The sequence below is a fragment of the Dromaius novaehollandiae genome, chromosome 1 (assembly GCF_036370855.1).
Source record: "Dromaius novaehollandiae isolate bDroNov1 chromosome 1, bDroNov1.hap1, whole genome shotgun sequence".
In the NCBI taxonomy this organism is placed as follows: domain Eukaryota; kingdom Metazoa; phylum Chordata; class Aves; order Casuariiformes; family Dromaiidae; genus Dromaius; species Dromaius novaehollandiae.
Genome location: NC_088098.1, coordinates 162,540,138 through 162,564,323, shown reverse-complemented (window position 1 = coordinate 162,564,323; position 24,186 = coordinate 162,540,138). Strand labels below are relative to the sequence as shown.

Here is a 24,186-nt window from a genome sequence, read left to right as displayed (position 1 = left end):
TAACACATTTTGCATTAACAGAAATTTGAAAGTTCACTGATTCTTCTTGCAAAAGACTTCAGGGATAGCTTAAAGCCATTTAGTTGAAATTGAAATGTAGATGCTGATTTTTTTTTCAATATATTGTGATTCTACAACAGTTTAAATCTACTTGAACTAGCTGTTTGTGGCCTCACTGTTGGTCATGCATTACCATCTCTTCATTAATGGTCTTTCTGGAGAACCTCCTGCTCAGGGAGCCAAACCGCCTGGAAGCGAATCGTTTTTTGTCAAGTGAGGCTTTAGCTCTTGTGGCTCCTGAACTGTCACAGCGTGGGGCTTAGCTAGACCAGTGCTGGGGCGAGGGGATGGCAGGAAGGCACCGCCGCAGTGGGCAAAAGGAGTGGCAACGGCAGTGCCATGATGGGCCAGGTTCAGGTATTGCTGAACTGCACTGGTAGCTTCATCCAGCAGAGGAGCATGAGTGGGTGAGGCCAGAGGGAAACCAGGGAACATTACAGCTTCTTCTTCACTCTGCCTGTGGATATTTTGTTTTTTAGGGAAAGCTGCCAATCCTTGTGCCATGGAGACCACGGTCCTGCTGAAGGATCCGGGCTGCAGCGGGCACTGCGGGCCTCTGCTGGCTCTTAGCTGTGAGAGGAAAGCGCACTTTTTGCCTGTGGATGTAACTTTAGGGGAACGCAAACTATTCAAGCATTTGGGTAAAAATCTGTGCAGAAAGAGCGCTGGAAGCAAAACAATGTGTTTTCTGCAGGCATTGCCTACGCCAACCACACTTCACGGCTCCACAATAAACAAAGCAGAACAACATGCGCCGCCGGAGACCAAGTACTTTGTGTCCCCGCGCCCCTCCTCGCCCCCGCCGCCCCTCCCGTCTGGCCGCGGACACGCTCGGCTCTGTCCCCCGCGGCCCCGCTTGGCGAGCGCGGCCGGCGCGGCGCGGCGAGGCGGGGCTGGCGGCGGCGAAGCAGGCAGGCCGCAATCGCGGGACGGGGCGGGGCGGGGCGGGGCGGCGGCTCGGCCCCGGCAGGGAGGGGCCGGACCGCCCCTACGCGAGCAGCCGCCGCCGTCGCGGCGGGAGAGGTGACAGGCTGCTCCGCGGAGGCGCCTCAGCGCGGCAGGGAGAAGCGGGTGCGCCTTCCCCTCCCCTGCGAGGTAAGGGAAGGGAAGGGAAGGGAAGGCAGCCCGCCCGCGCCGCCGCCGCCAGCCTCGCCAGGCCCCGCGCCTCGCCCCCCCTGTCCTCCGCAACGGCCTCCCGCGCGGCGGGTCGGCGGCGACGCGGGTCCCGCGCCGCTTCCTCCCCGCCCCCGCCTGGGGCCGGCGCGCGAGGGGCCGTTGGCGGCGCCGGGCGGGCGGCGGGACTTGGGCGTCCGCGCCGCCCCGCAGAGGAGTTGGCGCGTCGGGGCCGGCAGCCCCGGAGAGGGAGGGTGGAGGGGCGCGCGGCGGCGGCGCCTCCCTCTGAGTGGGCGCCCGCCGCCGCCGCCGTGCGTTTCCTCTGGGGCGCGCCCGGCTGAGCCGTTGCCCGTCCCGCGGCACCGAGGCGGCCGCTCGCCAACCCGGCTCAGCCTCTCTCCGCCTCTGCCCCGCAGGCGGGTGTCGGCAGCCGCGCACTTGTTCGGCTTCCCCCCACTCCCGCTTTCATTTTTTTCCTTCCTCCTGCTCGGAGAAAGCAGCGGTGGCTCGGGAAGGTCCCGCGGGTGCGAGGCGCCGGCCAGCCCTCGCGCCGTGGCGGGGCGGCGGAGGGCTGCTCCCTGCCCATTATACCTGGTTCACTGGTGATTTATGGTTTTGTTAACTCAGCATTTGGCAGCGGGTGCGTGCTGGGGAGTCGCAGTGAGCAGAAGTAATAAGTTTTTGTTACTTCTGGAAAGGAAACGCTCTCCGAGGCCTTGATTGCATGAGCGTTTTCCTTCAAATTTAACCCCCCTCTTGACTCCACCATTAAAACTCTGCAGTTGGTAGCGATGGGCTGGGGCCTGTGGGGGCTCCCGCTCGATATCAGTATAAAAAACACTAGGCAACACTGAAAGATTTTTTCTTTAAAAAAAAAAAAGGCACTCACTTTCTAACCAAGCTTTTGCTTCACACCATCAGTGAAGGTGAATATAAGGAGGGAAAAACTGAAGAAAAGCAGTAGCATAAATGCAGCCTGAGAAACTCTTGTGTGTGGAAATCAAATGTTCTTCTTTCATTCAGAAGCTATTTATTTTTATTTATTTATATACATATGCATGTACACATTGCACGCATGCACATATTTCTTGATGTATGACAACATTGCCTATAGGCTTCTGTTTTCAAATGTTTTGTTTTCTATTTAGAAATAGTTGTATGTCTGAGCAGATGTACAAATAACAGCAGAATTTTTTTCTGTATATGTGTTTGAAACAACGTGGAACAACTTGTATGTATTTAATTCAGCTATAGAGCAAATCCATGTAGGATTAATATACTTAAGTGGTGGTGTCAAACTGCTATGTCTCGTTCAGGGTTGTAGGTTGTTTGTTTGTTTGTTTTTTAAAGCAATGCAGACTTGTAGGTAGTAGCGGAAGTGTAATTAATTTTAAATGGGTGACTTGGCCTAGTGCTTATGATTTTAACATGGTATTCATACGTTGGTAAACATGCATAGGTGTAGCCATCTGTCTTCCCTTTCCCCTATGTGTGCACATACCGCAATGTGTATGTGTACACAAACAGCAAAAGTACTTGTAGTAGGTTTGAGGGACAAATAGGCATTTAAACACCTCTGGGAAACTCTCTAAAGTTGTTGTCCAGGGCTAAAGAAAAGCTTCTTCGACACATTTTTGGAGTACGTTTCAAAAAAAAACCATGTTGCTTCAGCATCAGTGATACAAATTTGTAACTTGCAATGTAAATTTGGTGTTGACTATTTGCATGCATACAATACAGCTGATATTGCTGCTGAAAAGCATGTAATTCTTCCTAGTATGGACAAGGCCCTTTTCTGTAGCGTCAACTTTGTAGGCTTTTAGAGTGTATGTGAACCCCTGGTAGAATGCTGCAGTTTCTCTCTTCTGCGATAAGGTGGTCTGGGGGTGCTAGCTCCTACTTTGCTTACTTAAAATTGAAGGTTGTGTCAGAAATTTTGTTGCTAGTGTTCCACCTTAGAGCATTTCAATCATTGGCACTTGCTGTAGTTGCTGGTATATACTATGGCGTACTTAGATTCTGCATGAAGGTGACGTTTGGAATAGCAGTGGACTACAGGACTGATCTGCACTGGTCTGTCTGCCTGAAGTAACTTGCAGGATGAGGGCTATATAGTAATGTTTTTCTATAGCTTGAGAGATAGTAAGGATACTATGACCAAACAACCTGTCACCACAAGACTGGAACTTCTGCATTGTGCAGATACAGTGATGGCCCGCATGGCATGAGTCACTTCAACATACTTTCCCTCTGTAACTTGTCTTTTATCATTTACGGAGTTCACTTTGAAGAATTGGCCTGTTTTTAGACCTGAGCAGACCTGCCAAAATCTCAAATCTTTGGCAGTGATATGTTTGGGATTGTGATGCTGAAATCTTCATTTGAGCATCATTTTCTTAAATTTGGCTTTTACAGAATAACAGTTGTCATAAGAAGATTAAAAATAAAGTCTACTTGCTGTTAACACTGGGTGGGTGAAATTTTCATCTCTTCTATTACATCTGCTCTGTAGTTTCATTCGTGATTGTCTAGTTTCTGGAATTGTAGTATGCAATACTAAATAAATTAATGCTTTTACTGTGTGCTATCTAAACTAGGGATTCCTAAACTGCTGTATATGTACTGTAGCAGAAGTGGCAAATGAGTCCTGCCACCAGTGAGATGTAACCGCTATAAGTTTGGGAACCTCCCTGGTCTTTCTTCTTAGGTTAAAAGCTGAATTGTAAGACAGTGAAAAAATTCTGTTAACAATTTATGCCAGTTAGAAGTGCTGGGCAAGCATAGTAAATTGGTATTTCTATTGCTGCCTGATGGTCTTAGATGTTTCTGCATCCTCTAGGCAGCTTTTGGAATCTCAGTAACACGGTATGGTAATTTCACTCCTTACACTGCTGAGTAAAATCATACAGCCTAATTTATTTAGGTTTGGCAGGTTCTCACTGAAACTAATTCCATGCTAGGTGAATGAACAGCCTGCTTGTATATATTGCCTCTTTTTCACTTTTAATAGTCCCCAATAGGTCTTATTTTGGTACTACTAGAATCTTTCAGAATTTGGTCCAGTCCGCCTATAGAAACAGAAATAAAGAACCATGAACCAACTTAAACCTGTTATCGAAGAGGATATTTTAATACCATCAGTTATCAAGGTAGAAATCTCACTTCAAATGGCTGCATCAAGTCCTACAATCACATTTATTGCTCTTCTATAAATTTTTCTGACAGTCTATTATTTGGTTTCTGGTGCTGAAGTACTCAGGACAGATGTGAACATGCTGCCTTATTGCAGAATTGCAGAGTAATCTAATTGAGTTCTAGATCTTGCTGGGGTTTTTTTTTTTCCCCCTGTCCCTCTATCATATTTCAGACTCTTTCTGCCTACTCGTTACTCCTTTCCAAATGTCTTTTACCAATTGAATCTTTGCTGGATCACTTTTCCCCAGGTGAATTATTATTCATTTTCTCATAGACACCCAGGAAAGAAAATGGCTGATGGAATTTTCTTTTTTTTTTTTTTTTATTACCTTTCTTCAATAATCTCCCACGTTCATTTGCAACTTTATGTAAGTAGAGCTAGTTAGAAAGTGTTCATTAAAATGCCATTGAAGTGAAAGCCAGGAAAAGTGTTGATCAAAAATACTTTTCATTTTCTAGTCACTCATTTCTGGTGAATAAGCCTTTAAAAATAAAAACAATCTCCTTTTTCTACTGATGATATTTTCCTTGCACTTTTTGTATAGTCTGGATTGTTATTGTTGGATTCTTTGTGATAACTGTATTTGCCACCATTCATTTGCTTAAGGCTTCAGAGAAAAAGAATATTGAAACACTTACTAAATTTGGAATAAAAATGTGCTCAGCTATGGCTCAAACAAATATGGCTATGAAGGAAGAGTAGAACTCTTCAGAGAGCTTAAAGCAGTGAACAACTCAATAGTTTAGAAATGTCTCTATCCCTGACTTGCAGCTTCACACTAACATCTTTGGCTTGTGTTCAGTGACTGATGAAAATGATTACTGTCTGTGGTTATTCTTCTGTGCAACCTTAGATAGTTCTTTTGTTGCCCTGGGCCTAGGCCACAGAATGTTTTAAGATAGTAAGCAGATTCTTGAAAATGTGAGCGTGCAGTTTGGAAGATGGGAGGACAAGTTTAATGATGGTATGCAGCCATGTTGCTGAGGAAAGACATGGCATGTTCTGGTTTAATAAAACTTCCTAGAGTGGAAGGCTTCATGCGCTATTGTAATGTGTTATAGATATGTCACTCTTTGTCTAAGTAGAGCCGAGATGGCAACACTGTCATTGAGCAATAGTCTCAGTATGAAAGTATAATTTCGGTGTAAAGTCCAGGAATACTTTTGACCTATGACCAGCTGGGATCACGTATCATAAAGCAACAAAACCAGAGTCTGTCTGTGGCTGTAAACTCTCAGAAATTTTTTCCTCTGCCCACTAGTGAATTCTAGGGTTAGGTTTGACTTAAACTGCTCCTCCACAGTGGGTCATTTTGATGGTGCTGTAGCTATTTGTGGTGAAGGATGGGTAGGTCTGTTGTTTGCATATTGAGACAATTTGAGTCTGTGCTTTCTAACTAGTTCACCTAGTGGTTTGATGCTGATGTTGGAAAGTAGTATAGACAGAATTGAGCTTTGTAGGTCTGCACAGGGCAAGGTTTGAGTGATGGACTTTGCTACTAGTTTGTCCAGAAAGGACCTGGACAGTTTATCATATTTTTGTGGGCCCTCATGAAGTTTCCCCCCCACAAGGTGAGACATAACTATTTCATGCCTGATGGTATCAAAAGGAGACCAAGGAGGCCAAGTATGTATCAGCCCGCTATCCTCTGACAGGAGATCATTTAAAGTATATCAAGGTCCATGTCCTCTTAAATTTGGTGTCCCTGGTCTATAGCGTTGAGTTCAATTAGGTCAGCCTATAGCTGGCTTTGCTACTGAGCTTTCTCAGGAATGAGAGATTTGGCACTAGCCAGTGGTTGCTAGGGGTGGTACATCCATGGTGAGTTCCTTCAGTAATGGTAGGACTGTTACATTTCCAGGGAGGAAGGGAAACATTTGAACATTTTGTTGATTTAAGACTGGAAGTAGTGGAGTTCGAAGGTCTTAGAGGAAAAACTTTTAAGGTACAGAGATGTTTAAATCTTGATGTCTAAATGTATTCAACTTGGGTTGTCTGAGCTGCCTGTTAAGTGTGTTCATGTTAGCTGAGAAAGCATTCCAAGTGTACACAAGGTTTTCAAGGAAGTAGAGCATTTCCTTGCAGTGCTCTATGGTTATATGGACATTTTAGGCTCTCAGCTTTGATGACCTAGCTTACAGGCCTGGACAATTTCCTGAAGAGGGGATTCGAAAGCTTCAAGGTAACAGGAATGTTTTCCTTGCCTTTTCTTGGCTTTGATGAATTAAGTATTTCAGCCTGTATTTGCTGTCCTCAAATGTGGAATTTCTGTCTTATGTGTGTATACAGTGAGATGTCAAAACATCAAGGTGTTTTTTGTGAGCATTACTGGAACAATGGTTGTTGGGGGTTAAGTGTGTTTATGATCAGTGTTAGTGATACCAGTTAGTGATTCCCTTGGCCCTCAGGCCCCTGTCCTGCTGCTGTCCTTTTATGAGCTGTAGAGGTTCTTTGAATTTCTCAGTCTTTGCTCTACTGGGGTTTCTCAAGTTGCAGAAAAACTGGAAGTTCTTTCACTTGCTTAAATGAGATGATGTTCTTTCTAAAACAGCGGTAGTGTTGTGATATCCTTTGATTTCTACGCCAAGGGTCCAGCCCAAAATATGGTGAACTGTGCAGGCTGGACCAGAGGTAGCCTGTGAAGATGCTGAGGAAGGTATAAGGAAATTGGCTTTTGGTATGAAACTATGAAAAAGATGAGTTTTGGGGACTTCAGCATGTTCAGCCTTGTCAGTATGTTTGTTGAAATTCCCAAGATTTTTTCATCCCAAGAGATTAACCTTCCCTTACAAGATACTGGGGTTAGCCTTCCTAACTCCGTTTGTTTGTTATAATATTTAAGTGAATAAATATTAGCTTTAACTTTTTGGATGAATGAAATCTAAGGTGCCTCTAATAAGGCATCTTTATTAGATTTCATGTTTGCAGAACAAGTGAATGAAGTGCTTCTTGCCTTCTGCTTATGTCCGAGTCTTTGACTTACAGAGCATCATGGAAGAACGAACAGGGGGGAAAAAAAGGGGAAAAGAGAAGAAGAAAAAAAAAAAGGCACAGGATGTAGATATCGGCCAGACAGCTTTCAGTGATGCAATGTGTATTTGGTATTTTGCTCTTTGGATTCACAGAATTATAGAATATTTGAGGTTGGAAGAGACCTCTGGAGATCACCTGGTCCAATCCCCCTGCTCAAGCAGGGTCAGGTAGAGCAGGTTGCCCAGGCCCATGTTCAGTTGTGTCTTAAATATCTCCACAGCTTCTCTGGGCAACCCGTTCCAGTGATCAGCCATCCTCACAGTGAAATGTTTCATAGTCATAAGGAATTTCCTGTGTTTCAGTTTGTTCCCATTGCTTCTCACCATGTCACTGGGCACCACTGAGAAGAGTCTGGCTCTGTTTTCTTTACACCCTCCAATCTGGTATTTATACACATTGATAAGATCCTCCTAAGCCTTCTCTTCTCCAGACTAAACAGTTCCAGCTCTTTCAGCCTCTCCTTGTATGAGAGATGCTCCAGCCTCTTAATTATTTTTGCAGCTCTTCACTGGACGTGCTCCAGTAGGTCCTTGTCTGTCTTGTACTGGGGAGTCTAGCACTGGACTCAGCACTCCAGATGTGGCCTCGCCAGGGCAGAGTAGAGGGGAAGAATCACCTCCCTCAATTTGTTGGCAACGCTCTTCCTAATGCAGCCCAGGATACAGTTGGCCCTCTTTGTCACGAGGGTGCATTGCTGGCCTGTGTTCAACTTGTCCATCAGGGACTCCCAAGTCCTCTGCAAAGCTACTCTCCAGCTGGTTGGCCACCCGCCTGTCCTGGTGCATGAGATTCCTGCACAGGTGTAGAACATTGTATATCCATTTGTTGAACTTCATGAGGTTCCTCTCTGCCCATTTCTCCAGCTTGTTGTTGTTGCAGTTCAACCATCTGGTGTGTCAGCTACTCCTCACAGCCACTCCAATCTGTAAACTTGCTGAAGGTGCACTCTATCCAATCATCCAGGGCATTAATGAAGAGGTTAAACAGTATTAACCCCTTAGGTATGCCAGCAGCGACTGGCCTCCAGCTGGACTTTGTGTTGCTGATCAGAACCCTCTGAGCCCAGCAGTTCAGCCAGTTTCCAGTCTACTTTGCTGTCCCCCTATCTAGCCCATATTTCATCTTATTTTCTGTGAGGATGTTATGGGAGACAGTGTCAAAAGCCTTAATAAAGTCAAGGTAAACAATATCTGCTGCTCTTATCTTCCAAGTCAGTCATCTCATCATAGAAGGCTATCAGGTTGGATAAGCACCATCCCCCCTTCATAAATCCATGCTGACTACCCGCAATCACCTTCTTGTCCTTCATGTATCTGGAAACGATATCCAGGATTACTTGCTCTGTTGCCTTCCCAGAGATCGAGGTGAGGCTGACTGGTCTGTAGTTCCCTGGATTCTTCTCACCTTTCCTGAAGATAGGTGTGACATTTGCTCTCTTCCAGTCCTCAGGAAGCTCTCCTGATCAGCAGGACCATTCAAAGATAATCAGTAGTGGTCTAGCAATGACATCAGCTAGCTTCCTCAGCACCCGTGGGTGCATCCCATCAGGTCCCAGGTACTCGTATGTCCAGTTTGTTTAAATGTGCCCTAACCTGATCCCCCTCCATTGAGGGTAAGTCTTCATTGCCCCAGACTTCCCTTTGGTGTCAATGGCCTGGGATTCCTGAGGGGGCCAGTCTCATGAGTAAAGACCAAGGTGAAGAAGGCATTCGGTACCTTGGTCTTTTCCATGTCTTTTGTCACCAGGGCCCCTGCCCCATTCAGCAGTGGGCCCACGTATTTCCTAGCCTTCCTTTGGCATAAGCTTATGCTTATGTACTTGTAGAAGCTTTTCTTGTTGTCCTTCATGTCCCTGGCCTGATTGAATTCCAGATGGGCTTTGGCTTTCCTAACCCCATTCCTGCATGTTTGGACAGTGTGTCTGTGTTCCTCCCGGGTCACCTGTCCCTGCTTCCAATTCACATACACTTCTCTTTTATGTTTGAGTTTAGTCAGGAGCTCCATATTTATCCATGCAGGCCTCTTGCCACCTTTGCTTGAATTCCTGCTTGTGGAAATGGACCATTCTTGAAATTGGCGGAGGTAATTCTTAAATATCAGCCAGCTTTCTTGGAAGTCTTTTCCCTCCAATGCCATATGCCACGGGATTCTTTTCCAAGCAGGTCCCTGAACAGGCCAAAGTCTGCTCTCCTGAAATCCAGGATTATGATCCTGCTTTTTGCTCTACTCCCTCCTTGCAGGATCTTGAACTCCACCATCTTATGGCAAAGGCTGCCCCTAGCTTTCACATCTTTGACCATTTCTTCCTCATTTGTAAGTAGGAGTCCCAGCATAATGCCTCCCTTTGTTGACTTCTCAGTCACCTGTGTTAGGAAGTTGGGATTCTGTTGGCAGTTACAGATAAGTGTTAATGTTACTCAATTCATTCACTTAATTTCATACTGCTTTATGCTGTTTGCTTCCTGTTTGTTGTGGAGTGTATTTTTTGTGCTACTGGGAGCTTTTAGAAGGTTTCTCTGGTTCTTTTCATAATTCCTTGAACAGCCTGTTCTGGTTTATACCATGGCAGATAAAGGAGATTGTGCAATTCAGATTGCTAGTTGTCACAGGAGAGGTATGGATACCTTGTGCTTCTTTCTAGAGACATAAGCAGTTGAATCCTGGGCTTGGTCAGAACTAGAAACGCATCCTCTGGGAGTAGTGGTGAGTGTGGACAGGAAGGGTGAGGACATAATAGCAGTAATGGTAAGATTAGTGTACATTCCAGCAGAAGGAGGAATTGTCAGTGGCCTCAGTCATTCATTTTCTTGAAATAACCTGTCCTCACTGTTGTGAATTGGAGGAAGAGGGAGGAAAAAATCAATATATTTTCTGAGCTGTAAAGTGGTCTCTTGACTAATAGTGTGGCACTAACTGGAGGCCAGAGCTGGGTGGAGCTCAATACTCCTCCCTCATGAAGCAGCAAAGTGATCTGGTAGTCTGAGTTGTGGTGATGGCCCAGGGCTGACAGACGGATTATCAGAGCATTCTTTTCACTTTCTGGAAAGCTCATCTCCTTCTTCTTTAAAAATTTCAAAGATGATTGAAGCACTTTTTTCTTACAGGGGCACAGGCAGTAGCAAACATACTAGAGCTGATCACCGCTACTATTAAGTCCCCGATGGAGAAGTTTCTTCTGAGACAATCTCACACTGGAAAAAAAAATGAAAAAAGGGATAACATGGAACTTCACGCTCAGAGCTTTTAGGATTGAGCTGTTGCCCAAGAATCTTCTAAACTGAAGGAATGATCGAAATTGCTGTAGTTGCTTCAGCAAGATTTTTTCAGTTTGTTCATTGTTTGTGTCTTTCAGCAAAAAAGACTGAAAAAAGGAGTGAAGGGCATATTATTAAAGGTTATGTTTTTCAGATACCAGTACTCTTGAAGTTATGTTGTCCCAAAAATAAATCTTTGGAGACAGCCATACATGGAACTGTCCATACCAAACTTTGGATTCTGAAGGATCTATAAGGAACTCTGCTAGGATATAAGCACTGATGACTTTACTCTTCTGTTGGTCAGGTGTCTTTCAGTAGTTGGAAGAGATTTTGATGAAATTTTGTGTGTGTCATTTGTAGATATCTTTGTAAAATGGAAGTGCACTCAATATATGAAATATCTGAGAGGATAGAAGTAGTAGGGCCAAAAATTCTGTGGACCTTTATGTGCCCGATTCTGGGCATTTTATCTGTTCCTTCTGTCAGTAGTTCAAATAAGAATCAAAAGAAGCAAATGCAAAACATTTGAGTGATATTCCCTTACCCCCACCTGTGCTGCGCCAACAGGAGATGGAAGAGAGAAAGCTAGAAGTCTTTCTAGTTCTTCCATTGGGAACTGAGCACATGGTGACTGCTTTTGCTGAAAGGCGATGCTTTTAGCTCAGGTTAAGTGATGTTGTCATCTCTAGATCCAGCAAAGGTCTACTAATATGAATAGGGGATTAGAGCTAGGAAGAGAGGTTGATGGTGCTGGGCTGCTTTAGGCTGATGAAAAGGAGTCTAAGAGACAATCTAAGGCTTAAAAAAGGAGGTTAAGGGACAGCTGCTTACAGCTACTGGAAGAGTAGTTACAAAGATAATAGGGCCAAACTTGTCTTCGTAGTGCGAGATGACATAACAGCAGGCAATGCCCAAAAATTATTGCTTGGAGATTAATATTGGACATTAGGAACATCTCTTTCACTAGAAGGGCGGTGCAGCACTGGAACAGGTCATCCAGAGAGGCTAATATCTGTCCTAGGAGCTTTTCAGGACTTGAGACAAAGCCACAGCTGATCTGATTGAGTGTTGCTCATAGTCATCTCTGAGTGAGAGGCTGGACTAGGTAACCTCCGGAGGTCTCTTCCAGGCAGTGTTTCTGTGATTTTTCATTCTCAGAATGTGAAGCAGTATCTTTTGTACAACTTTGAACTGAGCTGACCAGCTACCTTGTGATCCTTGGTGCTAAGCTTAATTTTGTGTTCTCAGTACTGCTTTTCTAGTGCCTACAGTAATGCTCCAGTGATCGATCCTGAGATCAGTATGGTGGGCCTAAATATGTACAGCCTGATGACCTACAGGATACTTCTGCCTTGACAGGTTTTGTTGTCACTCCCAACCCAAAGAGAAGGGGCGGCACCCTCTGGGTGGTTAATATGGCCCAAACAAGCAAATTCCTCCTTGTGTGCCTGCCACAGGTGGCTTCGGCGGGTGAGGTGTCACTGGGGTCCCCAAGAGCACTGTGCACTGTGGTGGAATTAGCCTTACAGTCTTAAGTTCACAGGACTATGTACAGCAAAAGATCCAGTCTTCATCTTGCTCTTTTCTTCTGCAGTCCCTTTTATCTAGTGCTTAAGTAAGCCAAAGGTAGCAGACAGGATGCCTTCTGAGCTTACTTTGGATGTACTAATATCTCTTGGTGCCAATATTTCATCATTATTAGAACTGGTATAAGGGGGAATAGCCAAATGAATGGCTCTGTCAATTTTACTTAGGGTTTTGGGGGGATTTTTGGTTTTGGTTTGGTTTGTTTTTTGAAAGGAGAGTCAAAGTAAATACAGAAGAGGTAAAGCACATGCTGTTAGAGAGCTGGAGTCTATCTGCTTACAGACTTCTCCCTACAGATAAATTCTTGGTTCTGTCTTTGAACCCCTAGTGAAAGAACTACTGCTTTTTTTTTTTTTTTTTTTTTTTGAGGCATTTTTATATAATTTTTTACTTCAATTTTGGGATGGTGGGATTAAATCTTGACATATGCTGTGTGAGCCATACTGCCATCAGAGATTAGGCTTTTGGATGCTATTTTATCACACACTTAGTGCTTCTGCTACAGACATAAGGACTTTGTTTCTTGTCTTTCATTACTTCTACTTGTTTTTTTTCTTGAGTGAAAGCAATTCTTGTTTCCTTCTGTTTATACAGCTACTTATTTTTTATGTTTCTGTTAATTTTTGCTGATGTCATCTGAAGTTAAGGTTAGTGATTGTATATAGTATTATGTGGCAGAGTAATTAGGCCAAGGACCACATGCAATGAATAAAACTGTTATACAAATAGAAGTATTGCAGGCACTTCACAGTAATCAGACAGCAAGTTAAAACAAAGCAACCTTTTTTGAGGTGAAAGTTGAAATTTGGTGCAAAACTAATGGCTGTTTGAATCCATATAACTCTGATGTTTAAAGAAAAACTTGCCTAGGTGAACACAAACGCGTAGACCTCACAAAACAGAGCTGCCTGCTAACGAAAAGACTAGTTGCTTGCCAGCAGTTCGCTTGGCATTGCTTTCTCCTACCTGTCATCCATACTTCATAGAAAGAAATAAAACCCTGTACTTACATACTCCAGGCCTCCCTTCCTTGCCAAGGTAATGCGTTGTTAATTATATGGAGTCCTCTGCTCTCACATATACAGGCCATTAATTGTTGTAAAAGAGTGAGGGATTCAATCGTACTCTTAGTGATTTTAAAAAACAAAAATTATCCAATTGGCTCTCATTTTCTGTGAAGTCTCTGAGAGCCTATTTTCTCTGCTTACAGTGAAGATTGCTTGCTGGTTTTGCTGCGTGCCCCTGGGGGTCTACCTTACAGGCTCAGGCTGTTAAGTGGCAGCTTGTAGGGAAATGGTAGCTAGCATCACCTGTTAAATGGCAACAGAACATTTTACACATATATTGCAGTAGTGTGCAAAACCAATAGAATAATTTTAATGAATTAAAAAGAGTGAGCTGGATTACTTTTGTGCTAATTGAAGATGGGGAAATTCAGAATACTAGTTTAGTTTCAGTAGCATCTTTTTCCCTGTGAATTTATAATTGAGTAATAAAATACAGCTTTTGGATTTAAAAGATAATTCAAAGGTCTTCATTACATCACTGGTCAGAAGATTTATTATTTGCAGCCATTGCTTCAATTGTATGTAGGATTTCGGATACATTGGAGGCTGATAATTGAAGTTTCATAGATGATTTTAAAAGTACATATTTGGTTTACCTGCACAAAACATGATTACATAAAAAAGTATTCCAATTATGTGAAGGATTAATTCTGGTAATTTAGGAACTGCTTAGATGACAAATCTTACTGCTTTGTCTTCTCAGTAGATCGGCTATTATAGGAAGCCAGTAAATTTTAGCTTCTCAGATTAAGCGGCAGGAATTTAAGTATACACATCCTCCACCTATGCTTCCTGAAACACAAGGGGGTTTTCCTATATACTGTATATGGCTTTGTGGATGGGGTTAGCAAGTTCTCTGCCTAGATGATTTATCAAATGATTTCCTCTTGTTGTGAGTTTGAATAGGAACTACTCCAAATCTGAGGCCAGAACAATAGCAATGGAGGAAATTAGTCATGGAGGAATCTGAGGAGGAAGGAGCATGTTTTTACCAGCAATGGAAGAACTTTCCAATACTCAGTGTCTTGTTAAAGCTTGTTTAGGCATTACTGAATAGTGGCAGTTTACACCTTTCCATTGTTTCTAGCTGGATATTGAAGACTTAAAGCACAACTCTTTTTTTCTTTTTACATTTGACACGTTTGGAAAGTATTCTTCACAACCACGTGGATTTAAAATATGTTTTTATGAAGGCTGGAGCATTCAGCATTTATTTCAGCTAGAGTAAGACTTGGGAGACTTCCATCAGATCTTTCCCTGATTGTGGTGGGTGCTGTACAGAATAAGGGGGCATGAAGTCAGTTAACCAAGGGAAGGATTTATCTTGAATTTATTACATATGTTGCTGGCTTAAATACTGTTTGTACCCTTACCATATGATTTCTTGTAAATAATAAATTCTAAATAATAATAATAAAAAAATTCCTTGTAAATAATGTAAATAATTCCTCGTAAATTCCTTGTAAATAATAAAAAGAGCTCTTCTGAATAGTGTTCAGGGGTTGAGGTAAAGGACTTGGCTTTGGGTTTACCTCTTTCATATTCTGCTAAAAGAGTTGGAAACATCTGTTCTGAAGTGTGTTGAGGAAATGATTCACATTTTGTGGTGGGTTCAGATATCTAAATATACAACATCTGAAATGATACCAGGCCACTTTATATCTGAGACATCTGCATGGGGCTGACAGATATGACCCAGGACATGCCAGTGACCCAGTCTTTTCTGCAGTGGTGGATGGAGGCCAACGGGAATTCCCTAGGCTGTCTAAAATGGCACTAAATGTTTGCTTTTTGGATGGCTAAACTTTTAAAGATTAATATTTTAATAACACTTCTGTGATTTGATATTTCAGATCATCAGCCTGCAAACAGCTTTTTCAGCTGTCATGAAGAAAAAGTCGTTTTCCTGATAAAACTTTTGCATAAGTCTGCATTCTAAAAGTTGATTAATATATATGGTTTGCCCGTTATATATTACTGAACTTATACAGACAGAGTCAGCAAGAAAGCAGTTGTTTTACCAACCCTCCCTCGCAAAAAAATCCTCAGCAAAACCAAAAACAATCAGAAAGACAATCCCAGTCCAACTCCTTTTTGGTTAACTTGGTTTCACTCAGTCATTGAGAGGAAATGGAAGAAAGCATGAACAAATGTAAGAATTGATGTTTAGTCAGAAAAAAAAAAAGAAATGTGTTCAACATAGAAGAACATGCAACAAAGGAGAACAAAAGTTTGTGGCTTATATAGCAGCAGAGCTGGGACATGCTTATAGCAAGCTGAGGATTTACACCGAAGTTCTCACTGCATGTTGTCAAAACACAGGTGTTCTTCAGCTATGTGTTAACGTCTGTAGTTATTTTAAATGAATTTGAAAATCAAAAGTACTATCCCATGTGTGTAACTTAAGTATCTAAATTTTAGGTTCCTACTAAAGCTTCTTGTATAGTAAGATTTCATCTTTTATATGTTTAATGAAAGACTTAATAGAAGGAAAGTAAGGGTGACAAGCTCAGGTAATCAATAGAGAGACCCAGGCACTTATAGGATATGGTACATCTGTTAGAATTCAGATACCTACGTTTGGATAAGATGAATCACAGCCTACGAATGCCTATTTCTCTTCAGTGACTATAAAGAGAGAGGGGGAGTAGAATGACTCAGTGAGATGTGGTTGTTTATATTTGGTCAAATAATATTTCGGGCTAAGTGCATAAAGCTATATGCAGAGGCAGCTGAGCTCTCCAGTGCACCTGGGATGTGTTTCAAATATTCAGCTATAAAACCTTGTTGGAGCATACTACAGCTCACTTTTGAGAACATGCCAGCCCCAGCCAAAACCAGTGTGTGAAGGGAGGGTGCATATGTACTCAGTTTTCATCCTAATGGGGAATTGGTGTCATCCCAAAATCAAGTCAGGATGCAGACAGGGTGTGTGCCTGAACCCATGTGTTTGGATCTCTCAGTTTAGATGTGGCTTAAATTCCCTCTGCAACCATTGGAATGAGAGAGGGTATTTGGAAGGCCTCCAGAAGCCACCTTAAGTTTGGTAAGATTGAATCCTAACATGTAATTTGCATATATAATGTTTGCTTTTGTGGTGTGTTTTCATTTCGTATTTCTCTCAGCATAGATGATGAAAATAGAATAGCCTGTTGTCACGTCTGTTTACAATCAACTTTAAGTTGTTCTAGGTTAGGGAGACCTTACAATGTTTGGTTGCTAGGATGTTTAAACAATGAAATACTGTTTTTACTGATAAGTGTATTTTTAAAACCAAAATTAGACCTAGCAGTGTCTTTTCAGAACAGTAAACCTGTTTCCAATTACTAACTTGAGTATTGGGTAATGCTGGTGGGTTTTTTTTGTGTGTGTGGTTTTCTTTTTTTTTTAAGTAATTCACAATGTTTTCTACCAGCAGTTCAGCGCCATTAGAGATGGGAATAGGGAGGTAGCTTGCAAGGGCAAGGCTCTGGCATCAGTGGTATTATGTATAAGTAGGTCTAGATATCTAGACTTACACTATCGGCAGCTGCCTCAAATTTTCTGTATGCTACTGCTCAGTCCATAGCTACCAAGGTTGAGTTTTGCTTGTAGTAGTGGCTGTGAAAGTTACTAGTGGAAGAGTCTGTTACTGACAAAAGAAATAGTTTTGAAGTTGTTCTCACCATTGCCGAACTTATGAAAATGTCACTGTTGCCACAAGTCATCTATGCGTGGCTCAAAACATCTTTCTGCTATAATAAATATCATGTAAATTGCTTAGCATCTTAAGCGCTCAGTATTATACATGTTCCACACATCTCACCTAACTCTGTTTAAATTGAGAAGTTGGATGTTTCTGGGATTAGATCTAATTCTTATTATTCAAGACTAAAGAAAAAAATGCAAGCCTTGTATGTTTCAGTTTTTTTTTTTTTTAACCTCCCAAATAGTGCAGTTTTCTGTAAAAGTTACATCTGCACTGTTCAGAAAATCATTTGTAGCAGTCACCTTTTGTGGCATTTTTACTTTGAGTTGTTAATTACAGAAGCATGTCTGACAGAGCAGATGGCATTTTCTGTATTCAGAATTTACCTTTCATTTGTTATTCTTTGTCGTGTTTGACATCTGAATTTCTCTGCTCCTCTTTGATTATGCCATTTTGCAATTAAATATATAATAAGATTTTATAAATAGGCCTGAAAGTTAAAATTGTGTCCTTTTGTAACTGATGTGAAAGATGAGTGATCAGCTGGATATGTCTCAGCTCTGGATCAGTCACTATGGAACACCTCACTCAATGCACCAGAGCAGGTATTTTTAAAAATCATTTTTTCCCCCCCAATGAACTCATGCATTATTTGCTGCACACTACTCAAACACCACTTTTGAGACAGATTATGTATTTTCTCATGAGCTATGGGGCATACCGGATGGGTTCACAAATATGACATGATTTACTTTCAGCACTGCCTTGTGAGTTAAGGGGCGTTTTATCCTTTGACTTGAGAGGGACTAAAATGTAATAATGCACAAGAGGATCAAGGTGAGCATGTGGCTGCTGGTTTTGGGCTCAAAATCTGAGAGGCATAGGAATAACTTTTTGGAGCACTTGAGCTTTATAGATCACATTATGTATACAGACCAGAATGCCCCTTTGACTTCAGCTGAAGCTCTGCAAAATCAAATCTAATTCTGCAAAAAATTCTGATTCTGCAAATCTGACTCTACATGTTTCACACTGAACTAGAAGATGAGGAGACATTGCCCAGTTGCCAGCTAAATGTTTTTAATTTAACTGATTGACTTATCTTTGTATGGGAACTTTTTGGCAGAGACGGGAAAAGCTCCAGTTTTTCAGAACAATGCTTGGCTTTTCCTTAATTGTGAGACTACCTCTTCTCCTCCTGCAATCCCTTGTCTTGTTCACTCACTTTATGCCTTCCAGCTTTGTGAGGAAGGAGGCAGGAGTCCTGCCCACAAAGCTGTCATTCACCACAGGACTGAGTGATTCCCCTAACAGTCTGTCCTGTACGTGGACTGAGGCAGTGGTTTGTGTAGTTAAAGATGGAGCATATGCATTATGGAGCGAGGATGCTGAAGCAAGGTTGTGTGGACGGCATTGAATCCCAGTGCTTCTTGTCTTAGTCTTAATGTTTTTGAGGTAACTTGCTAATTTCCATCTTAGAAACAAACTAACCTCCTCCAAAAACTCATAGTATCTGTTGTCAGGTGAGTGTGGATATGGTTCATGGGTGAGACCTTGACTGTGTGCGCTGCTGCACAGAAAAGGGCCAGGGACTGAGGGCTGGCCCTGAAGCCAGGTAACATGATCAGCTTGCATCTACAGTGCATAGGGCTAGCTCCTTTGAGAGCAGACTGGCAGTGTCTAGGCTATGTACCATTTGGCTGTGGGTCATCTTTGGACCCTGTGTGGTGTGCCTGGGCCATAAGGCATCATTATTATTTTTGGAGGGTGTGTTTTGGGAGGGAGTTGACTCAGTGCCCGAAATAATCATAAGGGCTGTATTGCAGCCAACTGGTGTGGTGGTCTTGCAGCTTGAAACTGAGGATGTTTCATGCCCTCGCGTGTTTGAGAGTGTAAGGCCTTCTGGGAGAGTTTTAAAGGACTGCATAGGCTGAAGGGAGCTGGATTTGGCACATATTCATCCTTTGGAGAGACATGCCCAGTACTGTATCCAGGTATTGACCATGAGAGCTGGTGGGAATGATTCAGAACAGATCTGGGGAGGGGGCCAGCTGTTAAGAAACCTGTACAGCCGGTACCTGCACTAGCCCCATGGCCCACTTCTGCTTAGCAGTGAAGAGGTACCCTTACAATCCAGGTTTCTGACAGTTGGGCTGTCTTTATTTGGGAGCAATGATAGTGGGGAGCGTTGCCAACTTCAAAGCATGCTGTGCTCTACGGCTGTTTCACTGAAGTTTAATGGCCACGGAGGGAGTGGAGGGGATTTAAGTTGTGGGCTCCCTCGAGGATGAAGGACGGAGTGTGTTAGCAGGCATGTTTCTCTCTGAAAGTGCCTCTCCATTTTGTCCTGTCCATATGATATCTTGCTGCCCCTCACTGGCAAGTCCACCGGGTCTCTGCCGGGTCTTCTGCCTAACTTCATGCTTCATGTTAGCTTTCTCCTGCTCCCACTGCAGTTCTCTCTCAAGGGTGGTCTTCCTCTGGTATGTCCTTGGGGCACTACCAGAAAGGGTCACAAAAGCAGCAGGAGAGACTGTCATCCCACCAGCAGTTCCAGCCTCTGAGGTTTGGCAGATGGGAGCAGCAGTTACAGGGGAAATCCTGCTAATCTCCTACAACTTGAGCCCATTACATGCTCAGTCGGTCCAGACTCGCAGTGTCTGGACAGTGCCTTTCTAGTTGCATACAGACATTTGGAGGAGTTGAGGGGCGCTTACTGCAGAAGGTTTACATTGCAGAGTTCAAAAAAATGTTATGGTATTTATTGACTGAATTCTAGCAGGTTTTGTAGCTTTGCCAAATATGAGCATGTTTTCTTAAGACTAGCAAGAGGGGTATCCTTGATTTAAAAAAAAAAAAAAAAAAAAAAAGAGAGAGAGAGAGAGAGAGCAATCAGCACTGTCAAGTTTGAAGACTACCCTGTCAAGGGCAGGGGAACCAGAGAACCTGAGTAAACCGGTGAGAAGAATGGCAGAGCAACAGATTTTTGTCTAGGCTACCTCAGAAATGGGCAAACTGTTTGTGGCAGAAAAACAAATCCTGCAGCAGATGTCCAGCGCAGAAAATTTTAACACGGGCAGTTCACGTTTGGCAAAGTCGAAAGAATGTGAAAATACCAGTAAGAAGCACCAAGCCCCATTAATAATAGCTGGAGTGGCCAACCCTGCCAAGAGCGTGGACTGTCTCCGGGGTCTCCCGAGACCTGGCAGAATCAGCTATTTTGTTTTTGGTTTTTTTTTTTTTTAAATAGTGCGTGAATAAAGCGAGACTGGAGGGGGTGATTCAGCAAAGAGGAGGCTGCCTGGTAGGAGCCTCCTGGGCAGGAGCGAGCAGCCCGGGCGCGAGGCAGTGCAGGAGGGGGAGGCGAGCGAGCAGCCCGGGCGCGAGGCAGTGCAGGAGGGGGAGGCAGCGTGGGCGCAGGGAGCCAGGGCGCATGGGGCTGGGACCGCGGAGCCACCCGCTGCAGCCCGCAAGTGGACCAAGGCCTGACCGGCCTGCGCTGGAGGGGAAGCAATTTTAGCAAATTGGATGAGAGCTGATGAAGCCCAAAGGAGAGTTTTCACTTGTGGCAAAGAAAAATAGTGGGGTTTTTCTATTATTTATTTATTAACATTATGCAAAACGGTCAATTGGAAACAATGGGGCCTTGGGATAGGACTGCCAGTTGAATGAGAGCTTTGTTTTTCTCTTGTCTATTCATATTTCTAAACTTTTAATAGATTTTTTTAAAATACATTTTATGCATTTTTGTACAATACAATCCATTTAGTACAGTGTTTTCCAAAATAATATTGTGCTGCAATCTCCACCCTTTTTCATTGCCTTTCAGGTTGTGTTCCTTTCTGTATTTTTCCTTTTTGCAGCTGTTGCTCAATAATCCTTGGCTGCTTTGATTTCTTGTCCTGAAACTTCAGCAGAATTTGTGAGAAAACTGGTCAACATCAGGCATTGCGTACAAAGTACATCAAGCTGCCAACAGTTGGGCCTGAAAATGGCAACTGGTATCATGGTTCTTATGCCTGAACCTCGATACAAATGGACATGAGTTGTAAGCTGATCACACATACCACAGTTTGGATGCTGCTAATATGATCTGTCTGCCAGGGATATTAAAATAGTTATCATATTGATTATGTTTTCATCAAGAAGCATCCTATACCTGTAGTCCGTAGTAACTGTTTTCAAATTTTCTGGAAGATACTATGTATATATTGCTGTTAAATGCAGCGACTACACAGTAAGGATATGCAGTATTAAAAAGGAAACACATTTGTCTGAATTTGGCTGCATTTGAAAATAAAGGGTAGATTATGTGGTTTGTGCTGCAGGACTAACTCTTACCTGCAAAAGGGATAGCACCATTGCAGTTCTAGTGTTTAAAAAATGTTGTTTGCCTATGCATTTATGATTAACAAAAGCTTTTAAAATGATTGTGCAAGGAAGGGGTTGGCTGCGTTTATAACGGAGGGGAAGGGAGTTGTTTGCTTTTGCTACGTATGTTCTTTCGCGAAGGTGTCACCTTACCCCGCCAGCAAAACTCCTTTGCTGCGCAAGGGAAATTCCTGGTTCATCAGTATGGGTGCATTGTTTTTACACATTACAAGCACTGTGTTGCCATGTCAATCATCCTATTACAATCAGTTTAAGAGCAGTAGGAGTGACGAGCTTGGGTGCGATTGGCTGCCATATGCTGGGAGGGATTTGTTAGAAGGGAGGGCTGCAGTCTTTCAGCAACAGAGTTTAGGCTGTGTCTTTGCTTCATCATCTGAGGAAAAATCCCCCGATAAGGCACAAGGCTTCCTGGGCACAGAAAAGCAGCAGTGTTAACTATTTCACGTGAAAATTATTCATCATCATGATGCAATGGGAACGAGACAGTTATTTGTGTATATCCGATGTTTCAGTTGGTGCTGGAAATGTGCCGAGTAGACAGAGCTAAACAAGGTAGGAGGATCACTGTCTTTTATTGAATGTTTAAAGAGTTTGCTGCAGTATGCTGCATACCATATGTGTTGCTCGGGGGAGTCGGGAAACAAGATTTCTCTGGCGATTTGGGTGTAATAAGTGAATTTTATGTTATCTTGTTTGCTAAGGGAATTTAATTTACAAATATAAATAGCTCTCTTCAGAAATAGAACATGAGTATATGTATATTAAAAATAACACAAGTAAAAAAAGAAATAGGTCAGTATGTTTTAGAAGTGCTGTACCCTAATTGGATTTTTAGCTGGGTTGTCATCTGGTAGTGCTTCCTAGCTTTAATACAGAGAATGAGTCAACCTGGAAATCTGTGAAGTTTATAACAGATATGTTTGAAGATTTATGTGAATTAGAGTGGCTGATCTAAATAACTCCCTGTCGGAGGCTTTAACTAAACCAAGATAGACTATATTAGATATGAAGGAGCCATACAGTAAGATTACAATATTTTATTCCCTTGTGAAAGTATGGGTATTTCTGAATACACAGTGGTTCCTTGTGTTCTTGAAGGCAAGCTGCTGGAGTTTTTGACATTGTAGTTCAGTTGAACATTTCCCCTGCCATTTCCAGGTCTTTGTCTTGGGGGCAAAATAGAACCTTTATATGAAAACAAGGTTGTTAATACTTACTGCAATTATCTGATCTTTATACATTTTTAATGAGAGAACACACAGCTAGCAGAATAATTTAATGAGCAGGAGGGCTTTTAAAGCGATGATTTCACTATGCTGAGACACATTAACTTTCTCGCTAAGGAGGAGCCTCAGCAAGCAGTGGTGAAGATTTATGTTAAATGCTATGGAGAGGAGGAAAAGGATATTTAGACAGAAGCCTGTAAAATTTTGGAAGGAATGAGGAGGTTCCTTTTTTTTTTTTTCCTTGGAATTGTTGTTATTATTATTAGACTTTGGAAACAAACTGCACTAGGTTATTGCTGGGAGGGTCTGAGAACATTGCCTCATCATAGGAGGTCCTAAAGATCAAGGAAGGCCAACTTTCCTTGACTGCTGTATGCATTGATGGTGCTCAGTACCTTTCAGGATCCCACCCGATCAGCTATCTGAATTAATATGCTGGCCTCAGCTATGTTATAGGAGCATAATGTGTATACATACAATATATTGCATAGCTTTTTTTTCCTTTTAATTTTCTGCCTTTTTAAGGCTAGCAGACCATTGGTGAAACAGCAAGAAAATGTTGTCTTATTTTTCCTGTAATGCCATAAATACTGCATTCAATATTTGTAATTAAATGGGATGTGCATGGAAAAATTAAGTGTATAAGCTGAGGAGGACTCAAGATCAGTGTCTTAAAGAAGAAACTAGATAAAAGGACGTTTTTATGGCCTAGAAAAGCTTTCGATAGTATAATTTCGAGGAATGTTTAAAATTTTTTTCCTAGTAACAATCTAAACTAGTTTTAAAGCATTGCACTAAATAATTCCTTCCAGACCAGCCTTTTCCCCTTCCCCCTTCAAGGAGAAGTGCAGGACACAGCTCAAAACTTCTGTTGCCATCTCCCAACTCCTCGGAGCCTGCTCGCTGTGCAGATGAGCTTGACTCAAGCTCCCAGTTACCTGCCTATGTGCTTGGTAAAGACCTGGAGCGAGGATGTTGACACATCTTCAGTTTATGAACCGGTCGTTTTTAAATGCTAAGCTCCTCTAAGTATAATCAACTGTATATGTCTTCTGAGAATTTCAAACCCAGTATCAGGATCACTTTATATCTATATCTTATATCAGGATATAGAATGTTGTTGTTAAAAATCCTTTTTTTAAATGCAGTGGGATATGAATATGTACAGTGTGTGTTTAACCCATTCGCTGGCTATGTTTAAAGCTAGCGTTTGTGTGCAGAGTATGTGTTAAGTATGTGAAGCAAAGATTGATCATGAGAAATGTCATCTCTTTCAAGCTATGAAATGTGAGCTAATATTTTAATTTTCACAAATAAAACTATTTTCATGCGTAGTTTAGAGACAACTTCTTGGTCTTATGTTTTCAGACTGTCTTTCAGATGATAATTTTTATTTTAAGAGGCTTTTTTTCATATCACTGAGATGGCAGTGTACAGAATTACTGTCCCTGTGCCCAGCTGACAAGGAGAAAATTTGTATTCATTACTCAATGAAATAGTTTGTATCCAAAGACCAGGCAGAATACGCAAGCAAGCAGACAAAGGGATTAGAGAGAGAAAAAAAATC

General features: G+C 42.4%; 1 protein-coding gene across 9 annotated transcripts in view; it reads left to right on the top strand.

Annotated features, from left to right (window-relative positions):
- The first annotated feature begins 1,012 nt into the window (after positions 1–1,012).
- MBNL2 (muscleblind like splicing regulator 2) overlaps positions 1,013–24,186 on the top strand; it is a 116,453-nt gene continuing 93,279 nt past the window's right edge. For 8 of the 9 annotated variants that reach the window (XM_064504573.1, XM_064504565.1, XM_064504555.1 and 5 more), the window contains exon 1: positions 1,013–1,155. The gene's annotated coding sequence lies outside the window, so the exon portion shown is untranslated. Of the gene's footprint in view, positions 1,156–21,710; positions 21,946–24,186 lie in introns of those variants that run through there. The other variant, XM_026119427.2, reaches the window with a different exon arrangement.